The following is a 19643-nucleotide window of genomic DNA, read 5'->3' on the forward strand; positions in this document are numbered from 1 at the left end:
AATTCTCAGAACGGAAACGGGAAGTGCGATACTTTCGTTCAATGAGATTATCCCTTATCCCTTATTAAGTTAAATTATGCAATAAATCATGCGAAGAGTTTTTAAAACTTTATGAGGTTGTTTTTAAAATTCTCTCTGCCACACTATACCCAACAATATGAACGTCTTGCTTTTTAGGGCACTGTTGTTATTCACAAAAGATAAAATGAAGAAAAAAAAAATCACCCACTTGTTGCGCATTTGCAATACTTAAAGTCTAATATTTCTTATCTTACTACATTTTACGATGTTTCCCTATAAAAACATAACTTACGATGTTAAATAATTCCCAAAACTTGACATAAGCTATATTCCTTCTTCAAAATAAGACTACATTCTCCCCTGCAAGCAGTACGCAATCAGAACTTGGAATTTAAACAATGTATATTTCAATTTCAAACATAATTCTTCACTTAGGGAAGTTATGTTAGTTTAAGAGTTGTTGTAAAATGTGCCATATAAATAAAAATTAATTTCATTACAACGTGTATTGGTAACGATCCTCTAATAAAACTAATGTCCAAATAACTGTATCTCACTTCCATTCTTAATGACCGTGTAGTGTAGAGCAGCGCCGCGAGAATTCCATCGGCATCGAAAGCAAGTTTTTTGACTTGCTTAGATAGCCGAGCGAACTAGCGCGCTGTTCCTGAACTGCTAGGAGACAGATTCCGTAGGTCGAGAGTTCAACCCCGGGCTGGGGCGGAAGTGAGTATCCTTATAAAAGTGAATTTCTTTGTGCTTTCTATATATATATATATATATATATATATATATATATATATATATATATATATATATATATATATATATATATATATATTATCTATATTTCAGTTTCAATATCTGAAGTTTTCTTTGCTAAAACGTTGTTTTTATTTTCTTTCAAGAAGTGGTAATCAGAAGTGTTTTGTCTTTAAACAACTTCATACTCATACAAATATTAAACAACTGATGCTGTTTTTCATAAAATATTCATTCATTTCTCTGCAAATGTGTGTATTTATGATTCTTGATGAAGCGGAGTTTTTGGCAGATTTAATGAATATACCTCCTTTTACTAAAGAGAAATAAATCCAAAACGGTATACGTCTCTAGGCTCCTTATACATTTACATCTGAAGGTCATTTTCTCATGAAGTAGTTTCGATTGAGATTTGATCGGAACATATCATGCGTGAAATAAACTGCTAACAAGCAATTCCAGGGAACCTACGTATTCGTATGAAGTGAAACAGCCACCAGAAATAGTAGAACCCACTTTAATCAATATGCATCAGTATTCATTGATTAAAATCGTCATTATTTCAATTTTTCACAAAATGTTCCTACGATTTGGCTTCACATGACAAGAATTTTTACAATGGAATCTAGAGGCTACGCCGTGCCAATAAAAAGTATCTCGCCGTGTACCTCTACATGTAGGATACTGAAGTAGGATTTTGTACAATGAGGTAGACTCATATATAGTTCAAATGAAATAGCATTTCAGTTTAAATGATGCCTTCGAACAGACCTGTAAATTCTAAATAAATGATAAATAGCTTTTTTTAAAAAAAGTCCGTTTGTTATTGAATGAAAGTCCAGCAAACCGGATCAGTAATGCCATTTCAAGCAAACAACCATTGAAAAATTTAGTTGTGAACAAAAATACCCGTTTGAGAAATTTTGATTTTGAAAAGTAATATAAGGTCAATTTATTACATTTTCAACAGTAAAATACTGTGATTTATTCGTGGAATAAAAGTGATGTTCTCTCACAGTATGAAAGGATTCTAAAATGGTATTCTGTCACAGTGTGAAAGGATATATATCAAAGTAAGTAAAAAATATTTTCTGGTCTGTAATAATATTGAGATAGTAACTAAACAATATAATGTTGTTAGAGACTAAAACTGCCAATTTCATCTCAATTATGTTGCTTAATCCATGTTACAATGTTTTTAATCGCACAATTGCTAAGCTATGACGTCTCAACAGCTAAACTATGACGTCACAGCCTATGACACTGTATTAGAAAGACAGAGACAAAGAAAAATCAAAGAAAATATAATATACAGAAAATTCGATGTTTTGTAGTTGGACATGGAATACTCGTTTGAGAAATTTTGCTTCTGAAAAGTAATATAAGGTCAATCTTATATATATGAGGGTTATTCGGAAAGTTCGTGAACTGCCGTCATAACTTTTTTACTCAATGTCATATTATACCCAAATTTGGAAGAAATATTTCAACAGTAAATTCAAATGATGTGTATCGAAATTTTTTAAAATATCGTGGTTTATTTCAAACTTATTTAGACTTAAAGAATGCGAAAATCGGAATTCGGAACAGGTCAAAATTTTGTAATTTACAATCAAGACACCAAATGATATCTGAAGTCATATCTTCTGTAAAATGACACAAAAAACGAAAAAAACTCTACACGTTCAAATTAAGAATTGTTTCATCGTCTCTGATTCCAAATTATGACTTAATATTTTGCTTCGTTGAAAAGAAATCAGTTTCAGAAGATAGGTAGTTCTTATTGAAAAAGGCAAAAAAAGATGACGTCGTAGAACGTCACGGAGCAGCAGTTAACCATATAATTTTTTATCCTGCAACTACCCCTTGCATTGACCTAATAAAGGTAACCTAATAAACCAAAGCTTTATTCGGTCAATGCCCTAATAAAGCCTCGTGCACGTATTCCAACGTTCTAAAAGCATTGTGACGTCATGAACATTGCAATGTTTACGCCATGGCGTCTTAGTTTCAACTGCAGAGATGTACCTAAATCGGTTGAAAACAGCTCGTTTTGGAGGTCCTGTTAAAATGAGTTGCAGGATAAACAAAATACATGGAGACTGTCTTGAAATATAAGCGATATTTGGGCTCGGGTCGTAAACGTGATAGAGGGCTCGGCAAGCCTCGCCCTCTATCACGTTTTCTTACCCTCGCCCAAATATCGCTTATATTTCAAGACAGTAACCATGTATTTTTTATGTATTGTACTCTGGAAAATTCCAGAAAAAACTCTGAAAATGCCGGAGGAAGTAGGAAATATGTCAAATAGCGAGCCATGCATGTGTTTGTACATGGTACAAGCGGTATTTGAATGAAATACTCTGTTTAGACGATGGTGATCTGTGAGAAAACGGATTATCTGTAAAAAATCTTATCAAAAATATTGAAAAGTTAGTAACTTCATGATGCTAAGAGTTTGGCGCTTCACTGATGCTTATCTTGTGAAAGTACACTTGTGCAGGGAAAAAAATATAACATTGACAAACAAAACTGGAGCAAAATAGATTTCAAGTGATAGAGAAACGTATTTAATGAATGTGTACTGGTATTGGGCAATGCTGTGAGAAATGTATAGAAAGAGTATTTTTGAGAACCTCATGTCGGTATGTTTTTGACACCAAAGTGTTGAGTTTGCGCCGTGGTTACAAAACGTGTTGATTTTAAAATTAAATAACATGAATTCTATTAAATCACACAAAATGAAACTTCACACTTAAACAAAATAAATAATTTTACATACGATATTGTGCTCATTTTAACTTCCTTGAAGATAGTATAACGAAGATTGGCATAGTCCACGAAATTTCCGAACAACCCTCGTATATATAATATATAAATCAGTTTATTTAATATTTAATACATAAAAGCCTGAGGTAAATAAAAGCTTGAACATGAGTCAGAATGAAGTTCAGATATTGACTTCATATTTTTTTTCTTCAATTTATCAATGACGAACATATATATCTTGCCAAATTGATTGATCTCATTTATTGATAAATTCAAATTACTTCTATCCTATTTGTTAATTTTTAATGAAAAAACATTTTGTAGTACTAATTTACTTAAAAACTGCATGTTGTGTTTCCTACTAGTATACGAAGTTTTTTTCTTACACCAACGTATTTAACATTTGATAATATATTCTAGATTTTAGTTCTCCTACAGCTGAAAACTGTGAAGAAGTAGAACAGCCACGGGAACTAACGTTATTTTTATCTGACGGATTGATAAAATCAATAATCTTGAGAGAATTATATAGGTCCTTACCTTTTTCTTAAAGACGTCAGACATAAATGAACATATTTTTATGTCATCCTTAAAAAAGCATATTTTTGATAAACAACATTATCAAAATTCTAAGAAAACTTTTAAATAAAATAATTTAAATACTGAACTTTTTCAAATGTTTGATAAAAATATGTATAAATATTAATATATATCGTGATCATTTTACAATATAAGTTTAACAAAGAAAATAAGCATAAGTAATTATAGGAGTTATTGAACTTTGCTCTATTTTTCAAAATATGCATTAAATAGCTGATGTAGAACAGAAAAAAAATCAGCTGTTTCAACAGCTTTTTTTTTTCAAAAAAGAAAATGATTTTTTTTTCTCGAAAGTCTATGATATCACAGGATTATGGAAATACCTTAAAAGAATCTTAGTATATATACATATATGTAGCAAATACAAGTTTTGAGTTTTAAATTTCAAGGGACAATACATATATAGATTAAATTACCTACAAATTGCAAAGGTATGGCCAATATATAAAGCCTAAAATACTCAGAGGAAAAGTGAAAAGGGGCTTGATGGGACTTGCATTTTACTTCGATATATCCAGGATATTAGAGATACATGTATCAAAGTTCAACTGTATAAGGCTAGGTTGCATCATTCCAGTTTTATAAGAAATAAATCATCCGAGAAGATATAATCTTTTCGCTTTGATTTATAAACAACCATAAGCAAACCTTAACATTAATACTGATTGATTGAATAAATGATTGATTGATTAATAGACTGTTGTTTTACTCCCTGATATGGCTTTTTAATTTACATGAGACGTCACCGGAATCCGGTGAAGGACCTTTACTTGGCATCAAATGTCATTGAAAAGTGGGAAAGGGGAGGGTAGCAAGCCAACGCCTGTCGTGACACGGGGCCTCGATTTGTAATGTCTAAACTCACAACATTCGCTTTAAACTACCGAAAGGTAGGCGAAGGAACAGTTATTATCTTTTCTTTTCCTTCGCTTATCTTTCAGCACTTTTAAGCGAAAGTTGCAGGTTTAGATATTACAAATCGAGGCTTAGTTTTTTGTTTTGTTTTTTTTTTTTTTTTTTTTTTTTGGCTGGGGCCCATCCAAACACAGAGTGAGAGCTCTGCCGACTAATACTCCGTGATGGTCCACAACATTAGGGTTGAAGTATTTGAAAACAATGATTTTTCTTCCGTAAAAACTTTGTTGACCACTGTTGACGATCAGCATTCTTCAATATCATTTGTCATTTTTAAATATTTTCAATATGCCCAACAAAAATTGAATTTTAAATACAATACATACACTAGATTCTACAACTTCATAATAATCTTACCACGAAAATTAACCTCACAAACATTAATGATTTCTCATTCTTTACTTCAGAGAGTTCATGTTCTAATTCTTTTTAACTATCACTGGCAGAATCATGACTTTTATACGATCGGTTTTGACCCATTAGTATTGATTCCATGTGAGGCATCAGGCAAATGAACTATTTCCGCACACTAAATTTCTCAATAAATCGAATTCAGAAAGCGCAATTTATCCAATTCTGTCTGTTTATAGCATTATGGACTTTCAGCATATTTACATTTATAACGAAGTTTCAAATCTCTTCGATTTCATATTAGATGTATTTTAAATTATATCGTACTGATGATTTTTTTAAAATGCTTGACACATCACATAAACATGTAACATGATATCAGATATACGATGAAGCTATCTCTAATTATGGAATTATCGATTGATTTTGAACATGGCTCATAAGCCGTTTGTGATCAGATGGAAACATTATTCTTAGACCCAAATTTACTAGAGAGATTCCTAAATTATTAGGTGTAAAACTCATGTAGATGTAGAACTCGGGAGAATACAAGCATGAGATACTAACGTTTTATTTATATTGGAATATCATTCTTAGAAATCCAGAATGCAAAACTTTATTTAATTTTCAACCAATAATAGCTTACAGCAAACACAAGAACATTGGTGACGAGATAATCAGGTCTCACCTAAAATGAACATCACATTATGTGTCTGTGACCCCTGATGAGGCTACTTAATTGCCGAAACACTCTACATCTACCTTCATAATTCAAATTAATCTGCTCTATGCAAAAAACATATCTACTTTAAGTGTGGTTTGGAGTGTCGGGTCCTAATAAATCTCTTACAAGTCTGGTTGATTGATGTCGCTAATTTTCACACCAGGCCTTGATCCGTATATTATGACCCGTCTGTGTCTATCTGTAATTTTGATGATTTTAGAAAATCATATGAAATTATCTTATGTAGTGATTATAATAATAATGGTTAAGGGGCGTTTATATAAACGCACTGAAGACCTCAAATAATGGAATGACCTGACTTCCCTTGGCATAGACTAGCCCAAGGGTATATAAAGCGAAGCTTTTGGGAAGTCAGGCATTCAGAATTTAGCCGAAGAAGCCGACATCTGAATTAGAAGCCGGCAAAAGAACAGTCAAAGAAGTGGTAAGGGTAAGAATAGAATAGAAGCACCAGTGGCAAGTAATCCTAGGGAATTGATGTTAAGTTCTGGGTGTAGTAAATCTGAAGAAGATTGAGACACCCAGTTCTTATCTATCAACAGGAACCTAGGAGGAAAAACACGGTGTAAATCGTCCCCGTCTCTAGATAAGGAAAAACATTTAATTTTATGTGATTTATCATCAGACAGAGAGGTCTTATTAATCATTGCAATTATAAACTCAGACAGAGTAAGAGGAAAGCTTAGTATATATCCCTTGTAAGAACCCAATCTTACACATTACATAATGATCATTAATATTATAAAAACATATACTTTTGATATAACAAGAATAACAAAGAGGTACTAGGAGAAAACGGAAGCTAATAACGAAACAAAATGTTTCAACATTATATATACGCTTTCACTGAAGATTTTCTCCTTTATTTTTTATGAAAATCACTTCTTTCGTCAATCAGTAAATACCGACTAGAGCCGATTTTTTTTAAAACACCTGTAAAAATTTTTTTTCGCAGTATGCTTTTTAATCAATGAAACATACAATGACGTACACGTCAATAAGACAATATATAAAGCTTAAACAAACTTTTAATGTTTATTTATACAGATATCAATATAAACTTTTGTTGTCAACGAATATATACCCGGTTAACCGGTTAATTATTAAACGATGAGAGTATCGGTTAGTAAAAGTGTTACTCGGTTACTCGAATATATAGAGTTTTACATATTAAATCAGTAGCAATTTCTTTTTTTTAATGAATCTCCCCATTTTATTCAAGACTCGACCTAACATTTACAAATATGGATATCGGTATGTCACAGTTTATCTCACCGGTGGCTTTGATTACAAAAGGGTATACACGTCTGAAGACTTGAGTTAATTATAATTACCCCCCCCCCCCTCCTTAAACCTGTGCTAGTTTGCAAAGCAGTACAAAATTAAAAAAGATGCCGTCACGTGCATTAAAGCATGGAAATATTTTAAAAGAATGAATGAATTTAAATCAGTGAGGTGTAAAAATGTAAAATAGAATTCACAAATACGTTAAACCACCTCACACAGAAATTTAACTATGAAACCAGCGATATATAAAGGACATCCCACAAAACAGCCAAAAATTACGGGGTGTTCGAGAACAAATTATCTAGATGACATTGTGTGTTTGTAAATATAATAATAAAGCTCATACGCAGTGCATTTGTGTTTTATATAGTGGTACACAAATGATAAGAAAATTTAGAAATTGTAACGGTGTTACATATAACAGTTACTACTAAGCATATATCATTTGATAAACTAATATAAACCAATATAAACAATAAAAGGTCTATCACTATTGAGGCATCCGGCAGTGTAACTATTTGCGCCCACATGGCGTTCTGCACGATTTTGTTTACTATGCACTGACGGCTTTTTGTGAATCTTTAATAATATGTTAAGTACTTAGGATCATTATTTTGATATATTTACCTTGAGATGCAAACACATTTATACAGTAAAACTGTGATTATACTTAAGTTTCTTTATAATTTATGCGTAATAATTTCATTTGGAAGTACACTTCCTCTAAAAGTCAAGTTTATTCGTTCATTGTTGTTTCAGAAAGCAACAAATGCATTCACATTGCAACGAAGTCAGAAAGTGTGATTTATCCTGTTCTGTCTAATAGCGTGATGGTCTTTCATTCATTCATTTCTAGACTTTAAATTTATGAAGAACTCTTAAGTCCTACTGATTTCAGTTTAGACGTTTTTTTAATTATATGGTAATGATGATTTTAAAAGGCGCTTGACAATCACATAACCATAACATAACATCAAATCTACAATGACGCTATCCATAATTATAGATCGAATCCTATAAAAGGTTTAATAGTTTTCGTTTATCTGCAAGGGTTTTCTTTTTTAAAGTTTTGTTTGATACACACTATACTCGGTTGAGAAATAATGTGAAAAATAATACCCATAGGACAATTATTATTTTAGTCAAGTTAATTTCAAAAAAAAAAAACAAACATTTGTTTTTTATTCTACAACTTATTTCAAGACATTTGACTATTGAAACCGCATACCAATCATTTCATTAAAAGGAATATATACATTTTGTTTTCTTAACGGAATTAACAGCTGTAGCTGTTTCCATTAACCTTTACGTAACCTGCTTTCGTGGACCAAGTATTTTTTTTCTGCAACAGCTGCAACGTTTATTTCCGTACTAACCAACAAAGGAAACATTTTATTGTTTAAAACAAGGTGTTTTTGTTCGAGAGGAAGCATTATATTTGAGAGAGCTTGAATTTATTTATTCATTAATGCTATCTTGACTTGCGTTCTTTGTTATTGTAACTCCAAAACACATCTCTGAAAGCAATAGGGATATTGTACACGAAAATTTAGTTGTCAAAATGAAAATATAACATTACAGTTAAATTCTTCGTTCCCTTTAAGTAAATGAACAACTTCCGTATAAATGATACGCCCGTTTTATTTTTCAAAGAGAGGTTTTAATAATTTATAATATAAATTCAGTTAACTGGACCTGCAGTGCATAAATCAGAATAATCATTTTAAAAATATATCTAAAAAGTAAATTTAATATAGAAAATTACGTAAGATAAAGTCTTGTCAAGGAAATATTTAATGTACAAAAGCCGGAAATGGAGTAAGAATGAAATTAAGATATTGACGTAATAAATCATTTTATTTTCTTGTGATTAATGGTGTACATATGCCTTGCCAAGTTGACTGAGTTCATTTTTGATAAAACAAGCATCTAATGAGAAATACACTGTACATATAAGTGATTTTGAGGAGTCAAGTACAGGTCATACAAGGCAAAAAATAGAGTTTCTCTGAATAAGGTTTATGCATTTTGACCCCAATTTATCTGATATTATTTCCCGATTTGTTGAGTTTTAAAGATTGTGAAACGTATTCGTTTTAATTAAGAGTTGTAATAAATGGAATGTTATCAAATCAATTATAATTTAAACATAAACTTTAGTAAGATAGACGCATTATATAATGCAAATATAATCTTCAACAATGTTCAGTTACTTTTCCTGTATCAACGTTCCAAGATGAATAAAGCTTACACTGTTCATAATTCGATTACCAGAATTTTTTTTTCTTTGTTTTTATGGAAAGTCTTCAACTTCCATATCCCTATTGGATTATAGGTTAATGCACTCTATAATTGTAATAAGTTTATCTTTATTTTCTGCAATAAGGACATATGCATTGTAGTTTAGAACTTCTCATATTCCCAGTATAATTTAAGAGGTTCAATAATTAAATGTTCTTTGTGCGATTATATGATGCCTCGTAATGTTGTACACCTCCTTAGAATAAAATGTTGAAGAAATACAATCTAAAACACAATTTTTGATAATTTTTCTTTTAAAAACACAATGATTTTCATCATTTATTATCTGTTCAAAACTCTTGGAAATCTATCTTGATGTATCCGATGGTACTATGATTTAAAATTAACAATATCTTCGAGTATTATCAGTTCGAAAGGTATATTATAATATGCGGTTTGAGACAATTATTTTAATGTTATACACAACGCACATGTACAATTGTCCCTCTTCCGGTATTTATAAATATTTACGAGAAGAGGGATTCTAAACCTGAGATTGAAATATTTATTCTCTTAGAAATCATTAATTCTTATAAATTAAAAAATACTTTTTACACCTGATGTTCATTCGTTAAAGACCAGATGTTTATTTGACAATATTAAACATCAGACAGGTAATGTAAACCGTCCTGAAAATATAGAAACTCTTTCGTGAATGGGTGGAATTTAAAGATAATTTCTTAACTTTAACTTGTTCTGTGTCCCAATCCTCCTTTTAATAATGTAACGCAGGTCGCCCATGAGCCTCTTATTATACATTACGCAGTACGCAGCACAGTTAAGGCTACAAAAAGGAGGCGGAGCCTAATTTTTACGGCAAATATTAACTGACATCACACGAAACTAACAATCCTTAAAAACACCAAAAAATGAAGTGATTTGCGATTTTAAACTGTAAGAGATAATTAAACTACATCAAAACTTACCTACTTCATGCGTTTTTGTCGAAAGTTAAATCCCACATAGCAAGGTATAAACAAGTCTCTGATCACTCTGCACTTGTCGATATGACGTCATTCCGTAAAACTTGACGCAGTTTGTAATTCATACAAATAAACAATAAAATTGTAGAATCTATATAGGATCTCAGCACTTTTCACAAACTACAATGGGTGTTGAAACTATATAAAAATTAAACTTCGAATTTTAACTTGGTTATGATGAAGTTGCACTATTGCACTATTGAAATTTATAGGTGACCTCAATACTGCAAGTATGTGTGCAAATATACGTGACTGCCACATCACATGACAAGTCTAAATAGAAAATCTAATCGTCCTCAATATGTAGTTAGTAACCATAATTACATTTGTTCGGTATTAGTAAAGTACTAAAAAGAATCGCCACCCTGAAAAAGAATATATTTTGTATCATAAAAATCGCCGATATTTCCATTGCGCACCTTAACTGTACTGCGTGTTTCCAACACTCCTTGTTTTTGATATCATTTTCCCAGTCTCTTTTGAAAGAAAAATTTCCCTATGTCCTGAATTGAGCATTTGGTAAACAAAATTCCCTTTCAGGCAAAATTGTTGCCTTAGAGTGAAGAACTTTAAATGGTGTGTGCATATACGTTGCCATATAATCAGGGTAAGTCTTAAGTCTAAATGGTTGTCTGGTTCTTCTTCTATCAAAAAAATATCAACATCTTACGAAAGAACGTGACTGTCCTAACTTCCCGTACAGTGTATCTCGACAGTATTCCAGTATCGGGACCATCCATTGTTCCACCGAGTTTAGTTAAAACCGCGGAAAAAGTTTATATTTTTTTAGAGGTGTCACCAGATTTATGGAAAAGGAAAGCCAAACATAGTAGCATAACTTTAAAGAGATGATATAATAATTTTCTTAATTTCAAAGATATTTTAAATGTTTTTTTCCTAAAGAGATGCTATTGATATACACTCTTAGGTTCTTACAGCCTTGATAATACAATGCATAGAGCCTGTTTAATCACTCGGTAAACATTTATCTTTTTAAATTATTTTACTAAATATCAGGGTCTGTAATTAAAAGCACATGAATAGAAGAAAATATAGCCATAAATGCTTAAGACTGATAATTCAGCCCTATAACATCCTTTGATAGCTATTGAATTTACTCTTTGTAATTTAATTTCCTGTGAATCAGTGTAAAGAATAAGAGAATTCCCCCTTTAAAAATGCCTTCAAATTGCTAAAATTTTAAATATAACGTCAAGTGGATTGATACGTTTTTGACGTAAGTCATCGTGACGTAGGCAAGGCCATGCGATAAAAACGACTTTTCTATCCAGTCAATCTCACATTACATCCAGAAATAAATTATTTTTATGTACTAAAGGGGAAAAAATCTAGGTAACATAACATGCGAAAATGGTTTGACTGCAGGACCGAAAATTATGAAAATTGGTCATAGGAATATCTCGGTTACTGTCCACTAAAATCGGTGTTCAAAATCAATAAACCGTAAAATGCATGACGTCACGTATGGAAAGTAGTTAAAAGACAAAAATACGTGCTTATATATTAATGATGACACGCTTGTCAAAAAATATCACTGGAAGTTGTTTTGCGACATTTCAGTCTAAATGCAGCATTCCTAAGTAAAGAAAGAGACACAACAGGTTGTTGTGCAGTTTTTTTTCTCTGATTTTTCCATCATAAAAGATCTACGCTGTTGTCAGAGAGAAACTGGATGGGTGTACTTGTCCAACCAACGACGACGTTATTGTATAATATAGCCATGTCAAGATGGGTCTATTTCTTCTACCACCAGCCCTGTGTAATTGCCAAGCCGTTACCACTGAAACCGCTAATAATACAGTACGAAATCATAATCGTTATATTGAAATAAAATTTGAAATAAACCGAATGCGCGATATTGGTTTGTGAGGTCGTCAACTTTACGTCACTCATCAATTATCAGCATGTTAACCCAAGTCCAATGGAGCCAGAGTTTGTCAAGACTTTTTTTCGAAAATAATCACAATAACCTACTCGACTGAGTTCCGTAACGTTCAATCGAACGTCTGTGGGATTAAGGACGGTAGGATTTGAAGGTGTCGGAATATCCCAGCTTTTCCCGACCAAGAGCTGTCTTGTCGAAAGGATTGAATAATATCTCTATGAGAAAGACAAATGCACTGACGAATTCCATAAAGAGGAGAATCGAGGCTGCTATAAATGTGCAAGGGAGGCATAGGAGATAATGTCATAATGTAACTTGGGGAGGGGGGTAACTGGGAGAGGGCTGTAAATTTTGCCCTATACTCGGCACTCAGGACTATTGAGCAGTGAGGGATATTTTTCGTGCAAGCACCTTCTGAGACAAGAGACCTCGTTTTATACGGTCTCATCCGAAGGACTGGCCTCCACGTCTTACAGTTGGATTCAAACCCATGACATAAGGATTTAGTCCTTACATTGCAACTCTAGAGCAAACGCTCTAACCACTGCGCCACGCGGGCGACTCCACCGAATTGTATTGTTGCGTCTATGTAGAACACTGTACGAAAAGTTAGGACAGTCACGTTCGTTCGTAAGATGTTGACATTTCTCTGATAGAAGACCTTTTGAAGTATCTTGCAAGGATACTACCTATCGAAGTCTCAAAAACAACAAAAAACAACAAAAAAGTCGACTACGCAACCGTAAATACAATGCCCGACCCCTTTCCTTGAGTCGTTAGGTTACAATCGTTCGTAGGGATTTCGGTATTTCTCTGTTATAACAACCCTACAAAATAAGGTGCTCCCGGAACATGTTACCTTTCAGGGCTGCAGCGAGACCGTCGATGAATCAAGATAATTTTTAACAGAGGTATTCTAATGAAGTGACTGGCACTAAAAGACATGATAAACATGCAGCAAAGTTATGTATGTTTCAGTTTTCACCACCTCTACTTCTCAGTGGAAATGTTATCCAAACTTTCAAAAGAAAAGTGAATCAAACTTCTTCAATCATCGATCATTTATAAAAAAAAAAAAAAATGTTAAAATTTCCGTTTTTAAGTATGTATTACAAACATTCTTTTGGGCAAATATACGTGCGAGGTTGAAATGACATTTTTGTAATTGACAGGTTTTTCATGATATTAAAAGAATCAGACAATAGCAGTGTTCTGTTTACTGTAGATCTTAAATTAATAAATACTTGTTTTGTTCAAAGCATGTTTTAGCCTAGAATCTTTAAATAACTCAAAATAGACTACATGTCTTTAATTTCATGTACAGTACATTAACATAAGTAGGGGTTTAGCATATAATACACAGTTTTTTTTTATGTTTTTATGAAGTGTACATGAAATAATCTGAACAAATACCAATCACAAGGGTCCATATCACAGGAGGGAAGCACATTCAGAGATAAGTTTTCCGTGGGCGCAAATTTAAATACTTTTTAAAAGTCTTTGCAGACTTGAAAATATAATAGATGACACATTATAATATCAATTTACTATTAAATGGAATTTCCAGGCGGTGCAAGTAATAGCCCATTAAGTGGGGAAGGAAACATCATAATAATTTTATGTTTATAAAGTAATTTTAAAAAACAAGAACCAAGCTAGAAACTTTGTTATTGCAAGCAAATCTATATATATATATATATATATATATATATATATATATATATATATATATATATATATATATATATATATATATATATATATATATGTCATCCTAAACTGACTTCAACTGAGTTATATTAACTATGCCTCAAGTTTCCAGTATTATATTGCAAAATATGCACACAACGTTAGCATTTTTTTTTATTTCTTGTTGTTTTTTGGTGTGTGTTTTTTTAAATACGCCAATGTAAATGTCAATACACATGTGTCACTTATGAACTTTTCTACGTCCTGAAGAAAAAAAACAAACTACTGGCGACAAGAGCCAAAAACATTTTCAAAATACATATACTTTCATTTCTTGGAAAGGAATAATTCTGAAAGAATACAAATAAGAATAAGTTTTCAAAAAGATGATTAATCAGAATACTTAAATTAGAAATTTTGTTTGCATCTTTCGTCTATTTCAATAGTAACTGTGGGTATTTGGAAAATTAAGAATGTGGAAAGGAAACATATTTGATGCTTACTATTTCTGTGAGATTTTTATTGTATTGTCTCGCTGTCTGCAATACTGTAAACCAACTTTTATTCGCGTGCGAAAAATATCTGCAAGCTTCGCAACCTACTTTAACTCGCAAATTCAAATCGCCGCGAACCATTTATTTTGCTATGTATTTGTAGAGAATGTGCCCTAAATCGCGAAAATCAATTGTCGCGGAAGGATTTCAAACTGACGAATCGCGAATAAAAGATGACGCGAATAATATTTGGTTTACAGTAACATTCGTGGGCTTTTGTTTGTTTGTTTGTTTATTGTTTAACGTCCCTCTCGAGAATTTTTTACTCTTATGGAGACGCCACCACTTGCCGGTGGAAAGCTGCAAATTTTGACCTATACTCGGCACTCAGGGCCATTGAGTAGCGAGGGATATTTTCGTGCCAGCACCTACTGCGACACGGGACCTCGGTTTATGCGATTCATCCGAAGGCCCGGTCTCCATGTCCCACAGTGGGATATAAACCCGCGACGTAAAGATCAACTCCTTACTCCGCGACTCTAGAGCGAATGCTCTAACCAATGCGCCACGCGGGCGAAACATCCATGGGTAAAATTGTATGTCTAGCAATAACTATATGTTCGATTGTTTTTCTCCACCGACATCAATGATTAAGAAAAGTTATTGAGAACCTTTTCAAAATAAGCTTTCAGTATTCAGCTTTTCTTGGAAGAGGTCATGTGAAACTCCGATGATTTATTTATATCCATTCGTCTTGAGAAAATTCATTTCCTTATTCAATTATAGCATTTTTTTTCTTTTATTCAGCAGGAAATATTTAACCAATTTCTTTAATCAAAATATACTTGAGTGCGTAAATTTTTGTGCGTGCACATTCTTAATACCTGAGCAGTTAAAATTTACTTTAAAAACCACTATCAGATCCATTGCATACGGACTTAAAAAATTGCGAAGGTAATGCGATTTTCCTTTACTATTTTTATATGCAGACCTAGCTATTAAAGGCAACTTTTTCAATACGTGATTTAGTCGACGTTTTCCAGGCTTTTTTTCACGATTTTGATAATTTTCGTGCCAGGAAAAACGCCAGAACTGGCGCCATTACGAAAACTGGAAACTTGGCCGCATCCAATCGGAGGCGGTATTCTCTGATCGATTTGCAGTACTTTTCAACCGAATTAAATGTCAAACTCACAACTTATCAATAGTACACTGCTTTTAGTACTCACCAGTATCGTTTTTATGGTTTGTTTTTAATAAAAATAGTCTGGTGAAAATATTTCATCGAACTGTCGAGATTTGTTTTCATTTCGTGCATTTTGAAATCTTGCAAGACCTGTATCAAAATGTGGACTGATTTTTTCTTTTAAGTGATTTTTGTGAGTACTAGAAGTATTTTTTTTTTGTATTGATTAGTTCTGTGATCGGCATTTTATTCGGTTTTCAAGCATTGAAAATCAGTTCCAGTTGAAGACAGCGAAATTTTGAGTTTTTATTAAGCGCCGGTTTTGATGTTTTTCGGGCATGTAAAATACATGTATCGCAATCGGACAAAAAGCCTAGAAAACGTGAGATATTTCGAAATTTACGTGCATTTGTGTTAAGCATACTAAGCACAATCTATTTAATCGTTATTATAGACCTCGATGTGATTTATTTTTCTTAGAATTAAAACATCTGTTATTATATACAAGAAATCAACACTTCCACATTTCTCTGCTCATTTAATATGAATAAGATCGAGAATGCTAAATGTTATACAGTTCATATTGTTAAAGGTCGGTTTTGATATAAGATGGTTATCTGTTAACTATGATCACCTATTATTCTCTGTGTGCATTTTCCACTGTGAGAGAAATTTTCACTGTTAATCTTTCTCCATAACAACTCCAGATTCAGCCAATTTACTATACAGCATTCTTGGATAAATTGAATTAAGATTTGTGCATGAAGATGTTTTGACAAATGAGACAGAAAGTTAAAGCAGTGAATTTATACTTGTTTCGTAATGCTTGAGTTATTTTTTAAGAAACAAATTATAGCGAAGCTCAAAAGCAGTTATAAACTGCTGTTATATTGCATGTTTTGATAGGTTGATTATTTATGATATAATAACTTATATATTAAATGATCATTACAAGATACTTGATTACATGTACATGTAAAAACAAAAAATAAAGGAGTAAAAAGAATGGCTAGCTGAAATATTTTTCCTTTTTATCATTGCTTTTGATTTATTAAAAAAAACTGTTGGATAAGGTGGAAATATCTATAAATTCATTGACTTCTATAATTGATAGTTCATTTTTCTGTTTAGATCAGACGTGGTGAGGGATGTCTGTATTTCTTTTATTAGCAGCAGTAGCTCCATGTCTACTTTTGCTGAATGTAAGTGTCAGAATACTGTAATATTCTAGCCTTTTGAGGAGGTCGATCCCTAGATATATGAATCTAAGAGAAAAATATCGACCTCGCATTTCGTGCTCGGTCGATGTGCTTTCTCCAAGGTCTATATATCTAGGTATTATACCGAATAAAAAGGCTATAATTGTTTTTATTAATTTTTAGTAAAAAAGAAATGTCTTAAAATCCATGTTTCTAATACTCAATACTTTCTGCAAGGCATTCTCATTTCATTCGCATTATGACGTCAGAGTTACGAATGGCAACTGCAGCATCTATTCTTAGAAACATCCAGTCTATAAAGACCATTGTGACGTCAGCACTTTTGTTGCTTCTCAGAAGAATGTTTCCAATTTTAGAAACCAGATTTTTTTTAAGCTTTAGATAGAAATACTCAGTTTATAACACTTTTTAAACTTGATCATGTGATCTAGTTTAAGCAAATCAGATAGCTGGCAACAATAGAGAAATATAATAAAGGCTTTTAAAGTTTCCGGATGCAATTTTATTTTCAAACCTGCTAGCTAATTTCCTTGTCATGTTAGAGCTAAATATTGTCAAATAAAAAGAATATAATTATCTGGAAATTAAATATCCTAATTACAACAAACATTTCTATTTGACACTACAGGTAACTGCCTCTCCTTCCTCATGTCCAATATCAATTTCAACGTTGGAACACGTAACAATTTGTCCTAAATCTGAGAGAGAATGGAATGAGCGGGCAAAAGAAAAGGGATGTGAAACGCTAGCTCAACATCAAAAGTGCACATCAGTAGAGACGTTCTCCTATCACTGCATTCTAAATGCAGATGCAACAAGACTGGTTGAAGTCTGTGCTCCTAAGTGGTTTATTACTGGTATGCTATATTTTAAATTACCATTAAAGAGCTGGAAAAGGGTCGTTAATGTTCATTCCATTTTTTTCAATTAAAAGGTATTACAGTACATTTCCATATTTCGAAATAATGTATTATAAACAGTTGCATTTTATAACAATGTTGTCAAAATTTAAATTCAAAAAAAGTAATTTTTTTATTCGGAAACTATGTGTATTATCCTGAGTTTAAGCTGCGAAAACTGTAAAAAGCATAGAGAATTATGCACCATGTGCAGCATTTTGAAAGAGTTGAATGTCATATTTTACTGCTAATGCATTTTATGACTATATGTAAGAGCCTAGACAATTTGACATTTCAGGATACTGTGCACGATTTAGTACACAAGAGCAGCGAATAATAAACGACCCTGGAATTGACTGTACAAAGTTTATCCCTCCATGTCCACCAAGATATAATTCAACAGAAGCTCACAAATGTATGTGTATTCAATTTTTAAAAGTTGAAAAGATGTTCAAATGTTCTCAAAAACATATGACAATTTCATTTATTAGAATATGAATCACTGGTCTTTATGAATGATTTCAGTTGATTAAGGGCATGACCTTTCAGTAATAAATTCACAAGAAGTTTTTATCAAAGGACACTATTTGAAATTAGTTTTGTTTCTTATTTAATAATGTATACTGGCAAAATATTGGGACACGCCCCAACACCAACCCCCGCACCTTCAGGCCTTTATACTTTCATACTGTAGACAAAGCTACATTTATTCAGCTTCTGGTGTCAGGTTACAGATAAACTGCCAGATAAAGCACTTCCACTTCTATTGCAGGGATAATTTCTTTCTTACGGTTCCTTTTATTAATTATTGTTGTTGTTTTTCATTTTACCTAAAATGTCTCTTTTATTGTCAGTCCCCCCCCCTCCCCCCCCCCCTTTCAATCAATCAAGGAACCTAAGTGCTTAGATTCACTTTACATTTTCTTTACGAAATATGCATTATATATAAAAAATAAAGTCATCCATTTGTTCCATAGACCAAATGAAAAATTAAAAACCCTTTCAATTATCGATATATAATAAGTCAATATGTCAGATTTTGAAATCATTTGTGGATTTTATTAATAAAAGCCAAACTTATTTCTTATTCATGTTTTTAAAGATCAAAACTGTTATGCTGAAGTTGAAAGAACCTCCAATGTGTAAGTTTTTAAATTGACTATAGCATTATATATATGTGTAATACATTTATCATTAATTTCTCTATTATTGTTAATTATTAACAAATGATGAATGGGTAATTAAGGTATCCATTAAAAATTGGTTAAATAAACTTTATGTTTGTAGAAATGTTCATGACTCCTCTGTTTTTTCCTCGCCGGTCGTATGGACATTGACAGCTCTGAGCTGTGGTTTACTTATTGCATTAATCATCATTACAACACTATATATTCGGGGACGCAAACAAAAATCATCAGATCAAAACATTGAAGGTAACAGTTTACACTTATCCACTGGTTGTGCGTGCAATAGAAAGCCTGCACGAGTTTTAGTCTGATGTATATGCTTTCTTGG

At 32.3% G+C, this 19643-nt stretch overlaps 1 long non-coding RNA gene across 1 annotated transcript; it reads left to right on the forward strand.

Annotated features, from left to right (window-relative positions):
* Window positions 1–17901: 17901 nt before the first annotated feature.
* Window positions 17902–19528, forward strand: LOC133178888 (uncharacterized). Its single transcript, XR_009720064.1, has 4 exons — window positions 17902–18086; window positions 18427–18543; window positions 19231–19270; window positions 19416–19528. It is a non-coding gene; the product is annotated as an uncharacterized LOC133178888 (long non-coding RNA).
* The last annotated feature ends 115 nt before the right edge of the window (window positions 19529–19643 follow it).

Source organism: Saccostrea echinata, unplaced genomic scaffold (genome assembly GCF_033153115.1).
Source record: "Saccostrea echinata isolate AGI-Se365-2 ecotype Australia unplaced genomic scaffold, CSIRO_AGI_Sech_v1 ptg000003l, whole genome shotgun sequence".
NCBI classification, from domain to species: Eukaryota; Metazoa; Mollusca; class Bivalvia; order Ostreida; family Ostreidae; genus Saccostrea; species Saccostrea echinata.